The sequence below is a fragment of the Ammospiza nelsoni genome, chromosome Z, assembly GCF_027579445.1.
Source record: "Ammospiza nelsoni isolate bAmmNel1 chromosome Z, bAmmNel1.pri, whole genome shotgun sequence".
Taxonomy (NCBI): Eukaryota; Metazoa; Chordata; class Aves; order Passeriformes; family Passerellidae; genus Ammospiza; species Ammospiza nelsoni.
The window spans coordinates 12,037,052-12,064,266 of record NC_080669.1 but is presented as its reverse complement, the minus strand read 5'-3'; positions in this window follow the sequence as shown (position 1 = coordinate 12,064,266).

The window sequence follows — 27,215 nt, the reverse complement described above, 5'->3', positions numbered from 1 at the left end:
GTGAGATAAGTCCACCATTCACCATTTTTTAAAAAATTCATGTTATCAAAATGCTTATTTAACATGACTAAAAACATCCTTGGCAATTCTTTTATATTTTTTTTTATGATTTTTTTCCAATGTGTTTAAAAACAAACAATTTTTTTTATACTCCTGAGTCCTTCTTCTAAAATTTATTCAGAAGGTTTGTGTTGGACAGATTGTATCATGTTTGTTCTTGAATACCTTTCCTTGACAGGTATCTTTACTGTTCTGCAGTCAAGTCAGTATCGCTTCAAGTCAGCCTCACTTCAAGCAGATCAACCATAAAATCTTTCCACTGGACCATACTCTATAGACCAGACCATATTCCAGAGACTTCATTCGCCACCTCAGTCTGTGTATGCTGGCTTTTGACAGGTAGACATGTCTATTTCTAGTCTTAAATATAATTCTGAAGGTGATTTTGCATCATCCTTCTTACTGGAAAATGAAGCAAAGATCACATCATGTTTGTCCCACATCTGAATCCCTTCTGCACTGCATCCTGGACCATGAATGTTTGTCTTGTCCTTTTTTCTATTTCTACCACAAGAAAATCTCCTTCTCTACTGTGTGTATATTTTTGATTTTCTTTAGCAAGGCTTAATGTGGTTTGATTTGCTTGGCTATTCTGACTTTATCATATGCCCCCTGCTCTCCAAAAGATAGTCAACAGTCTTTCTTTTCTAACAATCAACCATCTGTTCTGTTTCTTGCAGCTTTTTGTTTGTTTTCAGCATCTTTTACTGAGAGGAAGACAGATAGTCTTTGTCAGTACAATATCAAATAATCTTTTTTAAGCCTAAGAGAACTTTCCTAAGGCGTCTTCTTTATAAACTGCAATAGTAGATGTAGAAAAAGGTTCTCAAGAACAGAAGAGGTCTGAGGTTTATATAAAACCAGATCTGTTCCCTTCAGTGAAAATAGAGGTGATTGGGATGATTTAAGTGTGCTAAAAGAAGAAAATCAGAGGAGGGGAGGGAAAGGTGGAAAATTAAAGATTTGGGTATTTTCTGGTTTTTTCTCACTCAGGTGAGTAGTTGGGATGGAAAATGTTTAGCACAGCCATTATCAGTATTTTCACATGTCTCTAAAGAAAAGATTGTGTTTTCCCTTACTTTTTTTGTTGTCCCATCTTGCTTTTCTTCCATGTGCAGGTATCTCTGCTAGGTATTTTTGCAGCACTGGATGAGGTTTTCTAATGTGGTAATTATGTTTTGAAAACAGAGAGACTGTGACAAATGGCAGGTAAAGCAAGAAAAGCAACTGAGGCTTCTGGGGCAAGGGACAAGAAGCAAGACACTAGAGGAAAGAAATGTTTTATAAGCCCATGAATGAGTGAAGACTGGGAGGTGAAATGGATGGATGGATGGATGGATGGATGGATGGATGGATGGATGGATGGATGGAAGAAAATCACAATGACTGACTAAAAAGCAAATACTATCTGTTCTTAATATTCTCTTCTGTTTACAAAGAAACTCCTATGAAACTGATTGAAATGAAGAAGAAAATGAAAGGTAATTAATTTGTGTGTGAGTTTATGTGCGTTTCATCAGTTTATCCTCTGTCTTTACTATTTCAGTTTTACTAAAACTGTACAGTCTAGAAAATTCATATCACATCATCCTTTAGAGACAGGTGAATGGAGATGGGATGTAGTGAAGCACAGGATTCTGTGTGGCTTAAAAACCTGAGCCACACCTCAGGCATTATCAGTCTGGGTGCTTCACAATGTGCCATGGCTACGCTGACACAGGTGGGAATGCAGCATCTCTTGGATGAGCAGAAACCTCTGAAAGGACAATAGAAACACAGCAGAAGAATGGCACTATAATAGAATGAACCTATACTCAGATATATATTTTTAAAAATTTGTATTATTAGAGAATTAAATATTTGCATTATTATCTTGTTCTTGGGGAACAAGATACTAAGGAACAGCACCATGGAAAGGGATCTGAAGGTCCTGGTTAATGGTGAGTTGAACATGAGCCTGCAGTGCCCTGTTAGCCAGGACGGCCACCTAGATCCTGGGAGCATCAGGCACAGCATGGCCAGCTGGGAAAGGAAGGGATTTTTCTACTCTGCTCTGCTCTGCTCTGGGGCAGCCTTACCTCAAGTGCTGAGGGCAGCCTTGAGTGCCAAAACACAAAGAAGACTCTAAACTGTGAGCAAGTGTCCAAAGGAGGGCAAGGAATATGGTGAAGGGGGAGAGTGATATGAGCTGCAGCTGAGGTCACTTGGTCTGTTCAGCCTGGAGGGGACACTGAGGTGAGACTTCATTGCAGTGACAACTTCCTGAGGAGGGGAAGCAAAAGGGGCAGTGATCTCTTTTTAAAGTGACCAGTGACAGGACCCAAGGGAATGGCATGGAACTGTGTCAGGAGAGATTTAGGTTGGATATCAGAAAAAATTTCTTCCTTATAGGCAACTGGAAGAGGTTCCCCAGAGAAGTCCTCTCAGCGCCGAGCCTGACAGAGCTCAAGAAGCCTTGGAACAAAGCTCTCAGGCACATGGTGTGACTCCTTAGTCTGTCCTGTGCAAAATTTCACTGATCCTGCTGGGTCTTTTCAAACTCTGGATATCCTACGATTCTATGATTTGTAATACAAACAAGCTAAGATCCTGATCTACTGCTGAATCAGTGGTAAAATTATATTAACTGTTGAAGTCAAAGACTTCACTTTGTAGTCTTAGTTTATAGTTTATTATTTTATATATGTACCATATAATAGTTTGTATTTCTTATTTTACTTCCTAATGTTATAATTCCAGGATAAGAGAAAAGCCCTGCATGGAAGAAATTGATATTTTGTCCTTGAATCTTGCTTGCAACTGACAATTGAGAAGCAAATAATAAGCATCTTCAGTAATAGACCAATGCACATGGTCTAAAACTCTTAGTGACATTTCTGTTGGGACAAGAGAAGGAGATGATCCACACCATCTCATCCTATTCTTATTTGCTCTTGAGTATGGAAGGATTTAGAAAGAGCTCTTCAAATTTTGTGTCACCACGGGATGGGTAATCTCAAACAAAATATGATACTTGTGTGAAAAATAGCATGGAAGAGGATGACTTTTTTTAATAGGGCACATATCTGAAAGAAATGTTGGATCTTGAAGTTGAATTAGGTGAAATACAAGAACTGCTACTAATATGTGTAACAGCTACAAAATATTCATGAATACGCCTGTTTAAATGTACAGGGAAGCTACATTCTTGCAGAAGCTAGACTTTAATCCCTAAACACTAAAATCAGCATTCTGGAAAGTATTTGCATCTGTTCACATTTTGTTAATGTCCAGAAAATGGTGTGACTATTTTTAAAAGTTAGAAAATTAATCGATGTTGAGAGGCATATCAATGGTTAGTTACAATTACATAAAGAGATAATGTGTTACATAAGCAAGTTTGTTTATTGCTTTGTTCTAATTCTTGAAGCATTCCATTCTATACACACTTTTAAGAACAACTGTAGTGATCATACTGTGTGTCTGTAAAACAAGTACCAAAACAGTAATGGACACAGAAGTGGGCAAAAGTTTTGGTATTCACATGAAGCACAGGCCCCAGGACATTGTGTTCTATTCCAGAGAAACATTTCACAGGAACTGCTGTTTTCCTGTGCTGCATTGGCTTTGTCCTCAGTAAGTAAACCTGAGAATTGTTAGGGATGCATGTCAATGACCAGATTTTAGAGGCAAGGACTTTATTTTCTTGAACCAGACTCCCCATAGGTTGATAAGATAGTTTTCTGGACACAATGCTTTCTGCTATCTATTTTAGGCTCCTGCCCTGCAATTTCTTGTTTGGGACCCATCTATACCCACTGGCACACCTGGCATTTAGTGTTTCCTGGGAAGCTGGACAGATGCTGTGTCCAAGGCAAAATGCTATCCAAGATGAGGGTCTCCAGATAACAGAGCTACCTTACATGGTCATAAGCATCCTACTTACACAACTTTGAAGTAACATGATCTTATTTCAGGAAGGTTTTGGGCTTGTCTTATCTTTCTGCCTGTCTAGAGATATATCACATTGATTTCTGTCCTCATCTTGGCTCATGAAAGGCTCCACATCACTCTCTCCATAAGGTGTCAGCCTCCTGACAGCCAGGTCAATTGCCCCAACAATTCATAGATAAGATTTCTGTATATATGTCTGTCTGTCTATCTATCTATCTAGCTAGCTTTTCCACTGAGAGAGAGAGACAGCATGGCTTAATTCACAAAGGCAGAAGAAAAGAAAACACCTTCTAACATTGCTACAGGACCCTTTTATCTTTTTAAAAACACATATCTCTTCCTAAGAAAAAAAATTGCTGCATTCACCTCCTGCTCCCTGAACTAGAAGATTCTTAAACTATGGAAGTTTAAAACACATGTGAGTGCAGGGGTGCATGCTGACAGTGGGAATTCCTTATGAGTAATGACCTGCCCAGCATGACGTGTGAGGCTGCAGACTTGTGTCCTTAGAAGGAGTCATACTAGAGATTGTTTTTAGGTACAGACCCTGCCATACTACATCATACAAATAGGAAAGAAAGCAAGGAAAAAAAAGTGTAGAAAGGGGTTATAATGCCCTGCTGGAAGGAGTGTTAAATTAATGTGAAGAGCTGTCCTTTGGGTAGATGCATAGAAACTGCAGGCTGGGTATTCAAGTATCCAAATGAATTACTTGCAGAATGATTGCTTGGAGCTGCGCCAGCTTTTGCCTAGTTAGCATTCATCAACACAACTGCCACAGCTCTCCTTACAGGCCTGCATACAAGCCCACATGCATGCCAAGAAAGGGAAACATGAGACGGGATAAAATGGGAGAAGCAAGAGAGAAAATCCCCATCACCACACCATGGTCATTCGCTCTGACCATAAGAGCCTTGCCCAGATTTCCCAGGGCAAAGTCACAGAGATAAAATGAAGAGAGATTACAGCAGCTGTGCATATCAGGCACAAAGGATTCCAATGCAAAAATCTTTGTCAGTGTGAGGAAAACACAGTAGGGGCCTCTCTGTAACTGTGACATATATGGAAGATTCATGTGGTACCTATATTCTATACAGAAGCAGAGGACAAAGTAGTCAAATTCAGTTAGCATTTCTGATGTTAAAAACTAAATTGTTTGAAAGAAAATTTACATTTAGATTTATCTTTCACTTCCCAGGCAGGAAGTGATACCCCCTTCTTTCACACACTGTCCACTAGAAAATACTGTATCAGCCTTTTAGGAGAGTGGTGACTTCCTCTGAGAAGTCATATCCTCTGGGTGGACGCAAGAAATTCAAAGACTTTTATTCTGACTATAAAACTACTGTTTATACCCCTCAGAGTGTCTCCTAAGCAAGGAGTACCTATTAAACATCCAAAGGCATTAGGCTCCAGGCTGTATATAGAGAAAACTTCATCAGCCATTCATGTGACTGGGCACAAAAAAATTCCAAAGATTGAAATCAACACAGATTCCTACCAGGAAAACTGTCAGTCATGCCTGGGGAGGTTCAGGACAGCAGGATGCAAACTGTGGCTCAAATCCTTCATAGATTTTATTGCACATCTCAGGAAGACCATTGTTTTAAGGTTTGTCTAAGATTTCTGCAAGTGTTTCCTATCAATTGTCAGAAAAAAATAATTAAAGAGTGGGAGAAAGACTTTTGACTTTCTTAGCTTCCCTTCTCTGTTCTGCTGTCTCCAATGATTTCTCATATTTGGGCAATATATTACAATAGGGTCATTTCCAAAAAACCTCCGTGCTTGTATAGAGGTGGAAGGCAGGGAAAGAGAAAGGTTGGTGAAATGTCTGCTGAAGAATAAAGTTATTTACCTTTAGGAACGGGAATACCCAGGGAAGAAGCCACAGAGGGAACAAGTAAAGCATAAACACAGAAACTGATGTGTAGGATGTAGTCTAGGTCACTTCTAGAATTTCCTCAATCCTTTCCACACCCCACCCCACATCCCACATCATCACCACCTAATAGGAAAAGACCTAGAATTTAATATTACTAATCATAGCTCCATTTCTTCATCCCTCACTGAATATGTTCCCAATATTTGTTGCACCATTTGATGAGATTGCATCAGAGAAAAGATTCTCAGTCTCCTAAGGAAAGAAAGTAATCTCTGAAAGGATGAGTAACATATTTGGGAGAGACAGAAAATGCTTTAGGCTCTTAAGCTGTTTGAAGCACCTGTGGCTAGAACCTCAGCAATTTTGCTGGGAAATGCTTTTGTTTTCAATTCCAATTTCTCTAAACAAGCATGTGGGATTTCACCCAATATTCTATAAGCTGATACACTACTGGGTGTTTAAATAACAGCAGAAATGTGTTTAATACAGTAGGGGTGTTGCTAATTCAAGGACAAGAAATATCCTTTCAAAACATTGGTTTAAAAAACAAATGAGCTTGTAACTGGAAAAAAATAACAATTGTTAGGCTACACCTTGAGTTCTGGAGAAATAGGGAAAGGTAAGTGCAAACAGACTGCCATCATTCCTTGGGAAATTCCTGTGTGCTTCCCTCATTAAAGTTCTGTTCCCTTACCTTGGCCTGGTCACACTTTTCCCCTCCAAACCCTATTGACCCCGTCCCTGTCAGCTCATGTTGAAGGATCCTCCATGGCAGAGTGTCCATCTCTGGAACAGGTTGTGTGGAATGACTGCAAAGTCACCATCCCTGGGAGTTTTCCTCATATACAGTGAGGCCAGGCTGCACCACACCTGGTTTTTTTTTGGCTGCCATCCTGCCTCAAGATAGAGGTTGGGCTGGATGACAGAGATCCAGTCAATGTTTCCACGATTCCATTAAATTCCGTGGCAAAGCATATTTTCTGAAAGATTTCTTTAGGAAGAGGACAGATCTTGCTGATTGGAGTTCTCCACATTGGATAAACTCCCTTTGGCCAGGAACAATGTCTCTCAAATAATATGATCAAAGCATCCACCAGAATGAATACACTTTGGAAAACACTTTTTGGCAGAAGGTTATGCCTTCTGTTCTGAGCAAAATATTAGAAAAAAACATGATATTCTATCCAGTTCTATTATAATCGATTTTGTGGTATTATTGCTCATCAGCTGTGCTTTACTTCGGATAAATCAGTAATCATGGGAGAAAAAAAGGTGTTTTTTTTGTTTAAATCTTAAGCCAATCTTCAAATATGCATCATTTTATTTCTTCTCTTGAGATTATAAAACAGGATTTTTTTAGCTATAATCAAAAATCTGGTTTTTGAGCTAAGAACTCAGATATAGTGGAAAGACTATTATTTAGCTTTTCCTTCCACTGAAATTTAAATGGCATTATTAATGTAAGAACTGAGCTGAGAGAGGAACCTGAAAATAACCTCACCTTTTAAGTTTCATTACAGAAAGTTTGTTCATACTCATGCAACCTTCTGCCAGGTTCTGGCAGCAAAAAGGGACTAGTCAATCTGCCTGTCAGCCTGTCTGTTTGAAGTCAAGTCCTTTAGAAATATTGGTTTGTTCCCCAAAAAAATCACCATATGGAAGGCTCTTGCTGGGACAAATATTTCATTTAGAATGAAATTTAGAACTGAGCACCAAGAACACTTTCTTAGGGGTGCAAAGATGAAACCAATTAATTTGTGGAAGACAGCAGTTAGCAGATCAATGATAGTTTAATCAGATATCCTAGCTATAGATTTCCTCTCTCTTAACAACCTGGGAATGTAAGCAGTACTCCTGCTGGAGACCAGAATGTTGGGGCACAAGATTTTCTTTGCTTCCCATCAACTCCAGGCAGAATCTCTGGCTTCCAAAATCTCTCTTGGCAAAGCATAAGCTGAGTTTGTCCAGCTGCAGGTTTCCAGTCTGGCATGTTTGCAGGGCAGAGGTGCAGGTGGCTGCCCTCCATGGGTACTGAGTTTGGGGAGAAGTGCTGTTTCTCCTGGTATGGGTTTCACATCCTGCAGCAACACATGAATTGTCTCTGCTCCTGGCTACGTGAAGGTGCCAGGTGAAATGCCAGGTGAAGCATTTCTATTAATCTCCAAAGGGCTACTCCGAGGGGTTTTTTTTGTAATTCACAGCAAATTCTACAGTAAGCAGTTGAAATCCTTTACTGTTTTGGACTGTTTCTTGGATTAGAATGCTTTCTGAAAGTCCAGTGCAACTCACTCTGCAAGACCTTACTACTTCAGTAAATCTATATTATTTTAGGGAGACAAAAAATTGAATCCTCTGTCACACTGTCAGATTCTTTCAACATCTTGTTAATAAGCGTCTGCAACATGCTTTTCTGTGTAGACACTGGGTAACAGATGTCAGGCTTAGTGAGGAAAATACTTAAGAAAAAAATAACTACAGAATTGTTGAATTCTCATAGCTAAAATGATGAGTTGCAGTGGCTGCAGTTTAAGATGCTATCTTGAGAGAGAAAAATCTTTTCTAAAGGAATGATTTTATGTCAAGTTTTAGTTACTGAAGTGAAAATATTTAATTTTGCCATCTGAGTAAAATGCAAAATGAAAGAAATCAATGTAATAAAGGTAGTAACACTGATTCTATGTCTCTCTTATTGAACAACAGAAAAGCAGATGTGCTCTGATAAAGTGTACTAATATAGAAATATATTGATTAGAGGAGTGAAGCTCCTTCAAGTGTTTCCTGAAAGAGACTGCTATGTCTTTTAGGAATAAAAGGTCTTACCAACTTTTCCACTTACACAAACTTTCATGACTTGACATCTCAATAAATAGTAGATGCTTCTTTTTGAACTACCAGCAAAACTGGGTGATGTTATGTTGAATGCCACTTACAGAAATGTACAGAACCATAATTTGGTTCCAGCTCATGGGTGTTAAGTCTTGCTAACCTCTGGACACTGAAGCAGAAGAGTGAAACACATTCATTTGCAAAAAATATGACCCTTGGGAATCTTTCCAAGCTTGCAACCTCTTAAACTAGTATTGTTTCACTTTCTTTCCTTTGTTCCAAAAAAATGAAATCAAAGTTGATTTGTCTTTCAGGATCTCTTAAAATTTCTTTTTGTAGTGTACGAGACAGTCTCCACTCACACCCTAAGCCACACAAGTTGTTGCTGTGGCGTGTTCAGTACCAGCAAGCACTTTGATTAAAGCTTACGTTGCACTTTGTTTTCCTGTCATGAGGGTTTTGAATTCCTTTCCTGTGAACATTATGAAGAAATGCTTGCAAAAAAATACAGCGTTATCAAAATCCATGTTTGTGGTACTCGTTCACTCCAGATACAGGGAATCAGCAATACAATTTGGGCCAGTTCTTCCAAAACATATTGCAGGAAAAGCAATGTAGAAATCTGGTTGAAGTAGTCCTTAAAATAAATATCCTAATTATGCTAAATATCCTAATTATGAAGAGATCCTTCACTTATTTGGAAACATCTATGAAACTGACTATTTGAAAATAGCTGAGGAAGGAAAACTTCTTTTGTAGCCACTAGAATCCAGAGGACAGATTTTCTGATTCACAGAAATAAATTTGAAAGGCATACAGAAAATATTCTTCTGGAGAGCATTTGAGAAAAGTTTTTTTGTCCTCTGTAGGTGCTGGGAATGGTGGAAAAGTGACTGAGTCTGCATTCAATTTTAGGTGTAAAGAACACAGACAGGAAAGTAGAGACTCATTATATTCAGACAGAAAGTGAATGCAGCATATTCTAATGAAGTGACATATTAAGTGACTTTTGGTCTTTAAGCAGTAATCATGCTTCCACAGGGTGACTTGCTCTGTCTTAAGACAGATGTATAAGCTTCCATCTGGTCTGGTTTTCTTTTAAGGGTCTGAGCTCGAGATATGTTGTGTGATGGCTTGAAAAACGCTAATTTGTGTTCAAGTCTTGCATCTGATCACACGTTATATCTCTGCAGAGATTGTCTGTGATGGTATTGTGTTAACAACTGATTCCTCTCCTCCTTGTAGCCACAATGAAGTGCTAACAAGGAGCTCTCTGACAGTGCTAACTGCCTAGATCAAATCCTTTTACAACATAAGTCGTGTAATATAAATTCAGAAGAAAACGTATAATGTCACCCGTTGCAACAGCATTAAACTTGCTCTAAATTATCACAAGTGGCAAAAGCAGAGGTCTAGACACAGATCCTAATATTTCTCTGCTGGAAGTAAAGCTTCCAGCTCCAATTAAATGTAAAACACCAAACAATTATACGATTCATTTGCATGCTACTCCAAATAGCAATGAGCAAACTTTTGCCCGCTAGTGCTTTCTAAAGCTACTAGCAGACCAGGACAGGACCAGTAATATTAGATGACAGCAGTGGGAAAGAATTTAATATTGTGATTTCCTTTCTAATGGAAAGAATGCTCTTCACATTACAGTTTTTTATCTTTATTTATTTCCCCTCTTGAAAATCTGTGTAATATAACTTAAAATTATTGTTATTTTTTATTTTCTTTCCAGAAAAGATTTACATGTTCATATCCTAGCCGCAGAAGTGAAGAGAACATCCAAGAAGCATTAATGGACCTTTCCTCTCAAAACAACATAATCAATGCTTTCTAATCAATAAAAGGATCTGCAGGCTCTTATCACACATTAACAGAGGTTAGAATATCTATGGTGGTTTTGGCCCAGAGACTGTAGTTTGCCTATATTTCCTGAAAAACACTTAAAATTACTTGAGCTGATTTTTAATATTTGAGCAATGTATTAAAAAGTATGAGGAACAGTCTGGTGGTCTGACTAAAGCACATTTGAACTGACTAAAGCTAGAATACAAAACAGTTCAATGCAAACATTTTGGAATGTACTTTGAGAAAGGAGCCAATATTTTTAAAAAAAAATTGTGCTTCTCCTTCATCCTGATGCAATTTAAAAAACAAGAAATCACAAGAAGGAAGAAAGAGTCAAATATTTTCTAAAATGCAACCTGTTTTTAAGAATTTCAAGTTAGAGCTTGAAAAAAATAGGTTCCCAAAGTCACTGTTATTATCTGAAAATATAAGGGAAAAACCAATGAGATGTATATGTTTCATAGTACTGAAAATTAAAATTAGTCCTTTTCTGTTACTTGGAACTGATAACTCATATAATCAGAAACACATATTTGCCATTCAAAACACAGGTCTTACATTTTAACTGATTTTTCTTTTCACCATTACACAAAATAATTAAGCCTTTGTTTTTCTTTTATTTCCTTTTATTTTTTTTTGGAGCAGAAGAATTCATGGAACACCTCAGAAAAGCAAGTAAGCATATCAACCTGACTTCAAGATATGAGAAGACCCCTTGAAGTCAGTGATGTCTTTGTGCTTATGTTCCTAGCTAAATTGCTATATCATTTTTTTAATAAGAATTCTTTATATTTTTGGGTAAATGTTATCTGGAAGAAGTAAGAGTAATCAAAATTTTTGTAAATTATAATAAAACAGATTTCTAATAGAACAGTTTATCTCCTTGTCCTTTGTTTTTGCATTTTAAATATTGATGCATAATATTTCAATTCTTCCTTTGTTTTTAGTGTATTTTGGTTTTATTACTCTTCTGGACTGACATTTGTTCATGTTCTCAAAGCTGACTCTGCCAGCATTACAAATAGAAATAAACTAGCAAGATATTGTTTGGTCTCATCATAGAACTTTTATTCTTTTGGAGAGTTTCAGCACCGTTGGTATGATATACCAACAGAAAAGTTTTACTGTCAAATATCACTGGGCACAATATTGATTTATAGAATTCTAGGTGATTTGATTTTCCCTAAGCTTTGTCTTTCCCAAATAGCTGCTGCCTTCCAGATATGATAAGGATCATTTGATTTTTATTAGTTTTTGTTTTGTCATGGGTATTTAGACAGTACTAATGCAGCAGATATTTATTCTTATGGTTGACTTTGCTAATATGTACAGTAGATTGAATCAAAGAAATGGTTTCCTCAAACATAGTTCAAAATGTGGATGTTTTTAAGAATCAAGTACTTAAAGTTTCTTTAATACTTTTTGTAAGGAAAATCTTTAGACCCATGCTTTTGATATTCAACAGGAATACTATTCACACTGTAAACTGCTAATTCTGCTAATATTATTCACATATGATACTGATATTCATACTTGTAAAATTATGCAGATGGTTTTTGCAGGTAGCATTGAAAAACACCTGAAAGACAATGCAGTCATTGGTCACAGCCAGCACAGATTCGTGAGAGGAAGGTCCTGCTTGTCAAACCTAAATCACTCTTACGACAGGGTAAACCACCTAGCTGATCAAGGAGAGACAGAATGTGCAATCTTTTTGGATTTCAGTAAAGCTTCCAATACCGTCTATCCATCCCAGGACACTCCTGGATAAAACATCCAGCTCACAGCTGGATAAGCACATCAGGGGATGGGTGAGCAGCTGGCCCAGGGGTGAGGCACAAAAGGTGATAGTGAATGGGGTGGCATCAGCTGGGGGACCTGCCACTGGTAGGGCCTTGCAGGGCTCCATCCTTGGCCCTGTGCTCTTCAGGATCTTCATAAATCACCTGGGCAAGGACTGGAAGTGATACTTCCAAAGTTTGCAAATGGTACTAAATTGGGAGGAGATGTTGGCTTCCTCAGAGGCAGAGAGGCCCCGCAGAGAGACCTCAACAAATGAGAGGGCTGGACAGTCACCAAATGTATGAAATTCAGCAAGGGAAAGTGCCAGATTGTGCCCCTGGGCTGGGGCAGCCTTGGATGTATGCACAGACTGGAGATGAGATGCTGAACAGCAGCTCTGTGAAAAGTGATGTGGGGGTTGATGGAAGTTGAATCTGAGCCAGCAGTGTCCTGGTAGCCAGGAGGGCCCAGCGTGTCCTGGAGAGCATCAGGGACAGCACGGCCAGCCGGGCAAGGGAGGGGACTGTCCCAGTCTGCTCTGCACTGGGACAGCCTCACCTTGAGGCAGTTTTGTGTGCCACAATGTAAGAATATAAATCTATTGGAGAGTATCCAGAGGAGGGCAATGAAGATGGTGAAGGGTGTGGAGGGAAAGTGATAAGAGGTGCAGTGACTTGGTCTGTTCAGCCTGGAAAGAGGAGACTAAGGGGACGCCTCACCACTGTTACAACTTCCTCACAAGGGCCAGAGGAGAGTTTAGACACTGATCTCCTCCCTGTGGTCACCAGTGACAGGACACAGGGAATGCCCTGAAGTTGTACCAGGGGAGGTTTAGGTTGTACATCTGGAAAATGTTCTCCACCCAGATGGTGGCTGGGCACTGGAAAAAGCTCCTCAGGGACATGATAACAACCCCAAAACTGGCAGAGTCTGAGAAGAATTTGGACAAAGTCTCAAGAACATGCTATTATTCTTGGGGCTGTCTATTCAGGACCAGGAGTTAGACTTTGATGACACTACTGGATCCCTTCCAACTCAGAAAATTCTCTGATCCTGTGATCATGTTTTTATGTTTTTCAGGGGATAAGTAAGGCGACTTTCTCTGAGGGATACTTAGAAAGTGTTGTCAATTCAAATTAAGTGCTTGCTTCCTGTGCATCACACAAATACTACTCAAGACTAAAACATCTATCATGACCCAAAAAAAATTCCTATTATTATCACAATATAGTTCTTCTATTTTGTTCTCCTCTAGAAATCTCTCAGCTCTGTAAAACCTGTCGTAAACGTACTTTAAAGTCTTTGGGATAAGATTTACTGTGGAAAGTGGTTGAAGAAAGGAGATAAGTAATCCATGGAGATCCTTGGGACTCCAGAAACAAAGACCTACTCCAAGCAAGCTAAAACAATCTTAAATCTCAATTAAATCAGTTTTTAAGCACTGCAGTGGCTTGGGGAGTCCAATCCTAAGACATCATCCCCTGGCATCTGTGAAGAGGGATGGGGGGGAATGGGAGTGCAACACTGGCTTAGCGCTGGCAGCAGTGAACAGCAAGCAGAAAATGCTGCAGCAAAAGGACAAAGGAAAAGATTGAACCTAATGTGCAGCTGTTACTTGGTAACCCATGTCCATCAGGGGTATTTAGGCTAGAACTATTGCCAAGATACTTACTGCAGTGAGGTACTTTTCTTAATAATTTTTTTTTTGTACAAGTATTTTCAACTTTCCCCAAATTATTCTCTTCCTTCTCCTGCCATAGAGTTCTCTCTATTTAAAATAATTTCAATGTAATCAACTTTGCTTCTCAAAAGAAGCCAAGGATCTTATTTTACTCAGTTTCCTGGGAATGGGCTTGTTTTTCGTGAATTAATTGCCCTCTTTAGCTGGAAACACTAGACATTTTATGGTGTCTTCCATTTTATCCCACCGCTCTCAATTTTTTCCCCATTCACAGACTAAAGAAAACCTTTCTGAGACTGAAATCTTAAATGCTTCCTGTTCCATTCTTAATCCTTGTAGAAGGTTTATTTTTTCCATTTAAATTTAGAATGATTTTATGCAAAATTCTGTCACCATAGTATCCAAGGGAAATCTATCTCAACGTAAAATTTACAAATGAACTCTGAAGATATGCCAAATAGAGGTCTTGGGCTTTGTTCCTCAGTAGATTGTACTTTGGCATTAAATCTCTTTTAAAGGGGCAACAGCACTTGTCACATACACTATTAGGGATTGAGAAAAGAACAAGAATCATTCAGATTATGGCCAGTTAATATCTAATATAATGATTCTGAGAAGAAGAAAAACCTTACTTCATGTGAAATTCATATATCCAGTTTCATTTTTGCAAGTTTACCTTATATACAGCTCATGGAGCAAATCTCTTGATACGGAGAACTCCTAGAAGATCTTCTGTTCCCATTATATTTCCACTGAAGTTGCAGGGATATGCAATATTAGTAAATCTGTTTTCTACATCCTTCAAAGTGACTGGTTCATTGCTTTAATTTCAAAATATATTGTTTGCCTTTTGTTTAGAAAACACTTTATCCACTCTATCTTCTATTCCAGCTCCAGATAGCTGTTCCTTGAGACTCTGCACTGTCCTCCATGAGGATTGTGCCAAAGGCCTCAAAGACAAGTGAGGTTTGCTTCTGTCCCTGTTTAGGAGGCATGGATAAGCCTGATCACTCCAACACATTGAATGAGAGTGAGATCCTCGCACAGTTCTTAGTGTGTCTTGTCCTTCTTCATTGGACATGTTGTTATCTGCATATTTTGAAATCCAATTAAAAAAGAAAGCATCAATCACTCTATTCATGCTGCACCACCTGACGTGATGGTGGCTTCTTCCTCCTTTTCTTACACACCAAAATTTCATCCCAATAGTGTATAAAAACCTTGCACCTTCCAATTTTGCTGGTTTCTCCTTAGCCTCTGATTTAACAAGCTCTTTACCTCACAGTCCCAGTGCTGTGATTTTACTTTCCTTATCATGTGTGTATCTGTTCTACAGATTTGGTCACAACCTTTCCTCTGCAATTTTCTCAGCTATGTGAGCCAGGTCTCTGCCCAAAGCAGATTCATACAGAGATGAGCCAGGGACTCTGGAGAACCAGGAGGTCAGAGAGATAGTGAAAGATTCTGGCTGGGTCAACTGTGGCAGAAAAAAAGGGCTTGAAGGATGACAGCTGCTCTGGCCTCACATTTTCACTCTCTTTCCCTCACCTCTCCAAGCATCTGCTTCTTAGTAATTATTTTCTTCCCTCAGGATTTCCAATCCAGTTGACTTCCTTGAACTTTGCTCCTTTGTTTCCTCAGACATCTTGCTCCTACTCAGCTCTGCTAACTTCCCATTTAGACTCCTTTGCTGCTTCAGTGCACTCCTTTGTACTCAGACCCAGCACAGCCTTCCAAACAGGTGAAAAGTGAGGCAAATGGGGATGAAATTATGATCTGGCTACACAAGGAAGATGTGTAGCAAGCACATGACTGCATTCATTAAAGGAATGGGGAAGGAGGGTGAACAAGAATGAAGTGGAACAAAAGCTGTACTTGAGATATTTATAAGCCCAAATAGCTACCAAAAAGAAAAACCTTACCAAAAATGGCATAGAATTAAGTAGAATGAGACGTTCTAAAATGCAGTAACTGTCTTGACAGCAGTAAACAGAAAGATACCATTCACTAAAGGTTTTAAATGAGCCATTCAAATTAAGAAGGAAGATGAGAGAGGATTAGAGTACTTAATTTTTAAGGAGCAGCCAGGGAATATGGTGCAACTAATCCAAAACTGAACCAGTGTTAAGACACTGACATTTCTTTCTTTTGCCTTTATTAGTTCTTTACAATTCTGGTTTCACTTGAGTCTAAAGGGCAGAAGGATCAAAAGATTTCTCTCTATTCTCTCTAGATTCCTGGTTCTGCCAGAACTGAGGAAGTGGAAAACACTGTTATGAAGGCTGTTCTAATGAGGCTCACAGCTACACAGAAATTCTAAATCTGTTTAGATCCATCCACTTTTGAAAGATCAGTTGTAGCTTGTGCCACTACCTCTTCCCTTTAGCACACAAAAGGGAATTCTCTCTGTTGCCTTTTCCTCATTTTCCCCAGGATCACATTAAAGTCTCAAGGTCAAGGAGAATTCTCTCTTTATCAGCGTAATCCTGGAATCAATGGGTTGACTGAAAGGAGCTGAAAATTGTTGGTATGCCTTCAGTTCATTATATGTACTGCAGTAAGCGCTTTTCACACAAGCTAAATCTCAAAACAAACATTATCTATATGAGAAGTATAACTTTATAATATTGTGTTTCCCATCGTGTCTCTCCAAATCCATTTATAATAGTGTAAAGTAACAATCAGCAGCCACGCTTTTGATATGAAAATACTGGAATATACCACAAGTTATCTATAACCAGTAAGTAGGAAACTTGCATGTTACACCAGGCACTTGTCTGCATGTTCCAACTCTGTATCACAGTAAATTCTTGTTCATTGCTTTGAAAATGCTTCAAAACAACCTTGCATTTTGTCAGGAAGGGAGGCTTAAAGGTCTAAATTCGTGAATGGGGATGAAAATTGTACTGAAGTTGCATGGATGCTGCAGCCCAGTAACTGGGATATTTGTTTATCTGAGGAACTCTAAGAAATATTTCACTGAAATTGTGTTTTGTCAGTTTTTTCATTTTAACAGATCAAGGAGGTCACTTTTAACTAAACCATGCTGAATTGTCTTCTTTCATATGCTTCAATCCAGACTGGAATAAAAGGACCCTTGAATTTCCTCCATGAAGTCTGACAAAAAACCAAGAATTCTGTTATTTAGAAAAGTTTAATAGGGGAAAAGGGTTACAGAGAACTTCCAGGACTACTAGCAGCTGAAAATCTAGAAACGCACAAACACATCCCTGACTCTAACCAGACAATATTCATTATTCTCTTTGAAGCTGAAATTCCACACTAAGCACAAATGGCAGCTCTGGTAAGTCTTCTTTTGTTGCTGTTGTGGTTTGTTTGTTTGTTTGTTTTGATTTATTTTTGATTTGTTTTTGGTTTTGGTTTTGGTTTTTTAAACTAAAACATTTTCTTTCTAAAATACAATTTTATAAACTGTCATTTTCTTCATGTGCCATTCTAGTATTGCATTGTTTTATTTGTCTAATCAGAGTCAAGTGCTAGGGATTGATATCTCTTGTGAACTGGGGTCTTGTTCCACTGTACACTCTTTGTGATTATGTTTCCTGCATTATTAATATTATAATTCATCACCACATTTCTATTGTATCCTAAGTTTTTTAGTTATCTTAGACTATCTAGCATCTGTCTCCACATCTAAGAGCTGCACTGCAGGTGACCAAAGAAAAATAACGATTTTTTTTTAAGACACGGTAGTGTGTTTTTATGACTGTACCTTGAGAGGTTAAATATAACTCTTAGAATTTGTAACACAACCTTAGTTATGCTAAAGTTTGTGGAAATGCTGGGATAAACTGAAACCATATCAGGATTTTTTTTCCATTTTTCCACTGTGAACATTTCAAAATAATAATTTAAAATAGTCTTCCCACTAAAAACATCCAAAAATGTTCTTGTTATAAATTTCCATCAAGCTCACTTTACTTTGAGAGAGCAAACATAAACATAAAGAAGTTAATAATACTTTGTCAGTCATTCTAACTAAAAAACTCAATATTTTTTCTAAATTATGCTTGAGTTTGTTAGTCTTGCTACAGAGTTCAACAGGTTTTGGATCCAGCAAAAGCTTTAGGAGTTTTCCTCTGAAGAAATTAAAGCTTTAATTCATTAACATGGCTAAAAATAATTTGAATTTAAAAATACTAGTTAATTGTAAACTATCTAATTATATCAAATATACACAAAATTTTAGTTCTGAAACCGTTAAAATTCAAATACCTGACTTCACTGTTGTTTTCACAATCAGCTAGTGAGGAAAAGGGAGAGAGAACAGAAGGAGCAAGGACTGCTTTCTGCAGGGAGCTTCACAGCAGACCTGCCCCTGGATCAGAGTCCGGAGCCTGGCTTGGGGCAGCCTGGTGGCCCACAAGCCCAGCAGTAGTTCTGCTTTAGTGCAGTGACCCAGGCAGAGGCACAGTGTGATCAGACAGTCACAAGTGTGGGTTTCACCGTGCCTTGTTCACTCCTCCCTTGTCACCAGAGGACCTTGCTGCAGGGATGTTGTGTGACATGTAACAACACCTTTGGAAATGGTTAGATTGCTGAAAACACCCAGCTTTTCACTATTCCATTTTGCTAAACATAAACCTAACTGGTGAAGCTACAACAGGAAAACCCATCAGGTAGAGCAGCATCAGAGCCATCAACAGCTGAGAGACAGAAAAAGGGGAGAAAAGAGAAGGCCATAAATGGATTAAATAATCAGAAGAAAATTGTAACAAAGCGGGCATGGAGAAGGAGGATCAGGAAATGAGAACGTATGGGAGTGAGCCTCTCCAGCTTCTGCTGCTTGCTAGAATTAGAAAAGATGAGTTAAACCAGATGAAAGGAAACACTGAAGGAGTAGGTGGAAGTAAGAAGTCTTGGAAATATTTCCTGAAATGTTCATCATCAAGATGGCACAACCATGTAAAGATCACAGAAAGCATTTGAAGGTTGTCTATCAATACTATGTACTTTCTGGAAGTTTCTTGTCCCTGGTGTAAATTTACTGGTTTGTTTATATTTTGTTTGGTCATAAAAACTAACAAGAACAATGGTGGTGAAAGACGGAATTGGAAACTGCTGGTTACATATTGAATTCAGTATTTGAGATTATAGTATACTTCAAAAATAAGCACAATATATATTCCTAGGTGAGAATTTTGTTGGTATAGTTATGGTCCAATCTCCTGCTTTGAGATGAAACATAAGACATATGATGAATCAGACCTCTAAATTATTCTGGGACCAGCATATTTGGCAGAGACTTGACTCCTTTGCCAGCCTCAGACTACACAGCTTAAACTCCACATCAATGAAACCTAGCTGAAAACTTTGGGAAACAACTCTTGCAATCATTAAATACATGCAGAACTCACAACTGTGAACTTACAGCAGTGTCCAAGAAGTAACTCACAGCTTATATACATGGAAAAAGCATGAAACATGTAAGTGTGAAAGTAAAACAGGATTTCTGCTTTCTCTTTAGAAAATTAAGACTTCTGAAAAGAAAGTTATTGCTCCTGTAAAACTATTTGCTGAGCTATTGGCTACACCAGCTGGGGGAGAGGAAGGTATTTACCAAAATGTGTATTTACCAACATGGTTATTCTCCACAGTATCCCTTTTGTCTCAGTAGAAGAAATGTCTTTCAGAAGATGGTTCTGGGCAAGATATAGGAGATGGGCTATAATTAGGTTCTGGGATTATTGCCATTCCATTCACCATAATTTATCATTAAGGGATATTAGATTACATGCATGACCACCAGTGTACCTTTCAGAGGACACATTTATCCATTGAATTTTAATAGTCTTTCTGGAAAATCTTTTTGCAGAAAAGGTCAAAAAAACTTATTTTGGAGGTACAGAGTGAGAGTTTTGCAACAGGCACTGAGAACTCTATGGGACAATAAAAGCATCTACATTACAGAACTAGATAGTACATGATGGAATAAAAAAAGATTTAAAGCCGTTTTGCCTCTAGTCCCCTTACACATCTATCATATTTACTGATTCAAAGAACTTCAAATCAAGCAATCCAGCATTTTACCTGAAGTTAAGAGTTTGTCTTTCTTCAAGGAACATACGGAATAGTAAAAAAAATATTTTAAAATGTCACATTTTAAATAGTGTTGTATAGTTCCTGAAATAGAATTCACCCTAGAAGTTGCTCATCATGTTAACTGCAGGCAACTTGCACAATTGTGTACCAATAATGCTCATAACTTACAGACTGAAACCCATTTCACATAGAATAAATAAATGCCTAAGTTTAGAATCCAGTGAGCAAACTCCGTATTCCACTTAATACAGTAACAAAACCAAAATTAGAAAAAAAATACTTCCAACCAAACACCCATTTATCAAGATTAAGTTCTGTAAAACTAGATTTTGAACTTTTTGTTTTTGATTGAATCATCACTGTGGCTAAACAGAGTGACAGAGGATAAATCTACAATTGACAAAATGTTAATACAATGAACATTGACATCACAGAAACAGTACAATTTTTCCTTTATTTGGAAGAAGAGGAAATAAAATAATTTTAATGACTATCAATATGAATAAAGATAAAATGGATATAGGTAGGAAGAAAATCAGAGGCATGGCTGGAAAGAGATGCCATAGGCATCATATGTCAAATATGTCATGGATCACGAACCTTTGTCCGACAGTTTTGGAAAAACTAGAAAAAAAATCAATGGATGCAGGTTGTTGTTTTCATTGGGCTGAAGTTGTGGAATAGCTATTCCTCATAGTGAATGAGGGGAGGAGACTGTGTGATCCAGGGACAAAGTTGGAGAGAATAGCAATTTTTGCTCATTTGTCAAAAAAGCCCTTGCAACTTTTCTTCACTCTGTCAAAAAACTTTGCAATGGGTTTCGGATATGAGGATTTTCCAACCAACCAGAAAACAAAAAGTAAAACTGGAGACAGTAATATGGAAAACTGGCAAAAAAAAATAGGGAAAAATCCATTGGAAGTGGACAGTAGAAGGAAGGGAGAGGGGAGAAAACTGCAAGTATTCTCAGGTTGTTAAGTTTTCAAGAAATACTAATGTATTTCTTTCTTATCCTGTATGTAGGATTCTGAACAAGCATTGAAGATGAAATATGGATCCTGATGATTCAGTTAGCTTTGAATCTAAAAGGAGCCATGCTGAAGAGCCTATTTTATATGAAGAAATGTTGGTTATTTTGCTTAACTACTTCTGATTACTATAATGTCATCTGTAGATTAATCACATGAGATGCTTTCCTTTTCTGACCTAAATGATAAAACTAAAGACTTCTGTACTCCAGTGTCAAAATAATTTGGAGACTTGATGCAAGTATTTGTTGCTATAGTAAGTAAATACAATTCTTAAAAATTCTCATATTAAAAATGTGTAAATGTTAAATATTTTATCATTATTATCAAATACACTTTCCATTAACAGTAGTGATGTGACACATAAATTTGCTTTCAATATATATCAATATTCTGTTGATTTGACAAAGAAAATCCTATTGTGGGATATAAATTGAACTCTGAAGTAGAAAAACTGAACAACCCGGGAAGAATAACTGCCTGATTAAAGGACCACAGCAGAAACACACTGTATGTACCTGCTTATTTCTATCTGCAGGAAAAATACCTGGGCCTATGAGATGTCAGTGAATAATGAAATGTTCTTCATAAATGAAAATAAGAGGAATAAATGTAAAAAATTTCTTAAATTCATGGTTTTTCTGTGTTTCTATAAGAACCTGTCTTTGATTAATACAGTAGAACAATGTACACAGGCAATTCTTAATTTTTCAATCAAATGTCTGCAAACTTAGGACAGTAATAAAATTAACTAGTGCTGTACAATGTAAATTTTCTCAGTAGACCTTTACTATATGTCAGTACTAAAGTCAGATAGACAGGGGCTTCTGTGCTTAACAGAGACTTTGTCCAGTCCTCTGTTAACAAAAATAAAGGCATTTTTAAAATCAGACAAAAGAAACTGTATTTCATAGCTCAGAATCCTATGGGAAAATGTAAAAAAGCTTAAGCAAATGTCCCATTCTTTTTTTTCCACAATAGTAGCTGGAGTTTGTTTCGCCTAATATTGATGCATCAGGAGGTTCAAAAATTAGGCACAACTAAAATCTCCTTATAAATATGCTCACTTCTCCAAAGAAAGTAAAAAACCAATTTGTTTCTACTTGGGAGACACAAAATCAGGTGTTTCTGTAGCACAAACCACTAGATGCATGGTTTGGTATACTCTGTCTGAGCCTGTAGAAAACACTTTAAAGAAAATGTAAAGAAATCTTTCATGAGTCAGGATTCAAAATCCTGCATGCCCAAAGGGGCACTTTCTTTCTAGGCAACAGCACTTCATATTGAACTCATGCCCTGGAGCGCCATTCTGCATCATTATTTCTATCAAAGTGCACAATATAATTTTAATATTTTTTCTTAGCAGGGCAACACTTCTTGTGAAGCAAATAACAGTTCTTCACTCCTTCGAAATGTTTTTTTCACACAACTGTCCTGTGGCAGTGTGGTTTTGGTTAATTTAGAAAATTCCTTTCATTATATTTCACTTTAGTTCCTCTAGAAATTTGCGCCTACCTCCCCACAAACCTGCCATTGTCATTAATATACCCACCTCTTTCTCTTCTCTGTCATTCTTCTCCTGCTTTCTGTAGTTCCTTCCATTTTCATGAGAGGAAACTTGCAGTTACTGGGAGAAGACGTGAGGCTCTGGGGCATCCTCTCACACTGGATGTAACTGAAAGATCCCAGAAAATGTGCTGTGTCTCCTAATAAGTCTTATTTTCTTTCTAATAGCCTATTTATCCTTTTACTAAGTAAAGATAAGGCAATTAGTACATCATATTTCACCATTCACATAATTTAGAGAGCAAACATCAAAATTCTGTGATTGTAGGTCCGAGGGACAAATTCAGGTCAGGCAGGGGAAGATGTATTGCCATTGACCATACCAAAACTACAAATGCCAAATCAGACTGGATTTCACTTGATAGACTACCATTTTCAGCTATTTATTTTTTTTTCTTTTAGACATTTTATAATATTCCACTTTATGACTCATTGCACACAGTTACCCTTCTGACTTTTTCCTAATTAACAAGCATATACAAGCATATGTAGAGGGAATAAACACTCCATGAAGAAGCTATTTAACAAGGGATTAAGTATCTAGTATCTCTGACGACTGACCTCAGAAAATTGGATACTGGTCACTATAAAGAACCATAAAATATTTCTATGAAACCAGTCATTTTGTTTAAGGTTTGAAAAAAGAACATATTTTACAAAAATATTTGCAAGAATAGTTGCAAGAACAGTGTGCATCTAAAAAATGTAATTCTGATTAATGACTTTGTCTGAAGGCAAATACATAAAATTCCTTAGTATTCTTCTACTTGCAGTGTCAGCAGTCACTTCAAGGCCATTCATAAAACTTGAAAAATAATTGTGATCTCTAAGCACAGAGCCTGTGCCAATGGCTTCATATGCACTGATTTACTTCCATTGCACCCCACAACTAGAGGTCTTGTGCCATTCTTTCAGAAATTTCCTATCAATGTAGAATAACAGTCTTAAAAATCTTGATATTCCCTAATTTTGAAGATGCAGCCAATCTGGTGGTCTCATGATTCTAGTTTCGTGCTGATAAAGGAATTCACAACAGATTTACAATTTAAAGTATGTCAGACTTGGTTTAATTCAGTCAGAAGTTCGTTGTGCTTAAACACAGAAAAATAAACAAAAGACCTAAACAAACAAATCCCAAACACTTCAGACAGTATATGTCTGATTTTTGATATTCAGATAGAACCAAAGATCTTACAACCAATAAAATTATGGCTTAGAACAGTGAGATGTGCAGAGAGAGGTGAGTATTCTCACTGTTCAACAATGTATGGAAAGAGAGTAAGGATACTTATCATCAAGACTGATGTTTTAAGATCTTTATTTTGACAACATTTGTAAGCATTCAGGAAAATCTGCATTAAAAATAAGGTCAAATTCTCCTTTCGGGCTGAATTAATATGAAAAAGTTTGCAACCATGGAGCTTCATGCTGTAACTGCCAGATGAGTGGCAAGTTCTAATGCAAACGACAGTGAAATTTGGAATAATATTGAGATCCTGAGCACAAAAACCATAACAAAGTTGTATTTATACAGAATTTAAATAATCAGGTCAAAATATATAATCAGGAGGACAGTGTTTATACGTTCATGAAAAAATGGTTGCCTTTTTCTTTAACTGATATTCTGGTGCATTCTAAATTACTCAGATTTGCTGACACTGGCCAAGTAGTTCCTAAGCACAAGAAGCCCCTCTTAAAAGACTTCATTTCAATTGTTCTTGGGGAGAGAACCCTTGTTTACACCTATAATATATTGCAATAAGATACTTTTCTCTTGAGTGGCTAAATGAGCAAATAAACAAAAAAAACCCAAATTTTTTTCAGTAGATAATGAGAAAACACTGAAGAAAAAAGGTTAAGAAAACAACTTTCTCTAGCAAAAGTAGAATCTACCAATTAACATCAGAGTCTTATTTCAAAATTAAAGATGGCATGTTTCTGTCAAGAATAATTCCTCTGGAAATCACCTTTGGTTACAGGAAATCTATGAGATCTTTGTATTCATAGGACTAAATCACATTCTATTAGCTGTATGTTTATCTGTTATTTAGGAAAAAATACTAGGTCATTTATTTTGAGCCCACAGACTGCCTATTAATACAAAATTATTATAAATTATTGGAAACATTTGCTTTCCTTCTGACAATTAAATGGTAGCACATTTTGTTTTGCTATTTGGCACTTACTGCCTCCTCTGCAGCTATTTCGGTCACCTGCAGCCCTCCTCTGGATGTTGTTATTCGCAAGCCATGTGAAAAAATAATTTCTCATGTATCACAGAGCTGAGGATGAATATGGGAGCATTAATGCCTTATGATTTCTGCCCAAGCTACCTACAAATGTCACACTTACTAAAGGTAGTAGAAGTTGAGCACTGCAGCAGTGAATGATTTCAGCTGGATATTTGAATGGGTTTTTCCTCCTGAATGTGTTACAGAACCCAGTTTTCACACACATATATGTAGGACATCACTGACAAAAATGCAAACTGGTATGACATTGCAGGAAAAGTCACATTCAATGCAGAAAGAGAAATAAACTTTATCAAGCAGCTTGCTAGGGACAAAATGAAGGGAGGAGTGTTTAGTGCAGCAATAAATAACCTAGATCTCAATACGACCTCCTTGTGAAGTCAATACCAATGTTTACTGATGTTTTACGCAGTATCACAAGGGCAATCATTCTAAGTTCAAATGAAATTTAAGAGCACCTGCAAAGGCACAAAGTATGCAAAACCCATGGAATTCATTTTTCCAGCCTTCCTCGTGTTAACTCTTCTGCTATCACAGAATTGTTATATTATCCTATCCCTGCCAGGGTCTGTTAATTCTTTCATTAGCACAAGGACATTTCTGTCAAAGAAACATGATATTATAAAGTTCACTGCACTTCAGACTCACTCTGTGGACAGCAGCAATGAACTAAAACCCAAATATCTGGCAGCTGTATTTCCACATTACACAGAATGAGATGTTTATTATTCAAGAAGCCTCTTTTGGTCCAATTTACAGGTTGGAAATAGTCCAGGAGAGTCCACTTTGGAGCTGGACAAGTTCAGGATGTACTCAGTGACCTCAGACAAGATAAAAAGACAAGGCATTATTGAAATGTCAGCTGTGTCTTGTAGTATGGGTTGGCAAGGACGGTCACCCCTAAGGTGGGACATGAGTGTTTTTCAACAGACTCAGAAGTCCTGTTTTGAAATATTTTCACACAATGGCTTGTTTAAGCTCTTGGCTGCTTCCTGCAAGGTCATGTACGAAGAGTTCTTTCCCCTAAGTCAGCAAAGGGGCAGAGAAAGAGATGTGTTATGTCTGCACTTCACCTCAGAGATGAGAAATAGGAGAACATTCGTGCCCAGAGCGGGATACTTTTTAAGAGGACTATCTCACTGAATCATTAGGGTTTTCTCATTGTTTCATTTGCTTTCAGGTCTCTTCCACCACTTCATGGAAAAGTTATAGCCTAGATTAGCAGAAAGTTTATTTTAATAATTATTTTAAGATATAAAACTAAGCTAGAAAACTTTGCTGTCTTAGAGAAGATCTTGTAAATAAGTTTCTTTTCAGGTTTCATTTTAAAAGCCAGAGGCAGAAGCTTTCTCTCACCCTTGTTCATCTTAAAATCTTTTCTGGCAAAAGACAATTGAGTTTCAATCTTAAAGCCATTACTTCTCCTATCAAAAGGAAACTTGCAGCAGCTTTTGCATTAAGCACCAGTAGCTATCATTTGCTTTTACAGACCTGAATTGGATCAAGTATATTCCTTTATTTTGTCCTTTAGGCTTATTCATTGGCAAGACACAAGAAATTGCTTTTTGACTGTGTAACTTTTCCCTCAGGGACTGTACTTGTATTGACTGAAACGTCTATAACTTCTGGCACCAGAAAGACTTTCTCTTCTCAAGGCCATTGTTTAGGTTTGTCCAAAACTAGGTGGGCCATATCATCTTTCCTGACTCTTCCAGGCAGTTGTACACATTTCCTCTCTTCCAACCCATTCCAACCAGCATTGCTGTACCAGCCACACACCCTCGACCACCTTTACCCCACCATCACATACATGACCTTCTCGACCCACACGTGGCAGTGACTTGCCTTCCTTCCTCCTGCATTTCCCCTCCCCAGTGAGAACTACATTGAGTTTTGGTCAGTTTAGACATGATGGTTTGGATGGAGTTTGTATTATGATCAGTAGTTTGAAAAAGAATGGAGCCTGGTGGTATTTTTCAGGCAACTCAAATACTCTTCTTATGCGCATTGTTCCAAATTACTTCTGGCAGCTCACTTAAAGTGCCACTAAAAGACTGCATTTCCCACAAGTCAGTTATAAAGTTACTCATTGAAGAAGGGACAAGCTGCCTCTTTCCTTCCACTTGTCAAGGGATTTATGGGGTTTCAATTTAAAGACCAAGCATGAACAAACATCTCTTGGGATGTCCAAGGAGTCAACGTTTGCCCCAAGCCTGTTCCAAAGGTAAAATCTCTGCAGGTAGAAAATAACACAGAAAGACAAAGACATTTTTGTACAGGGAGAG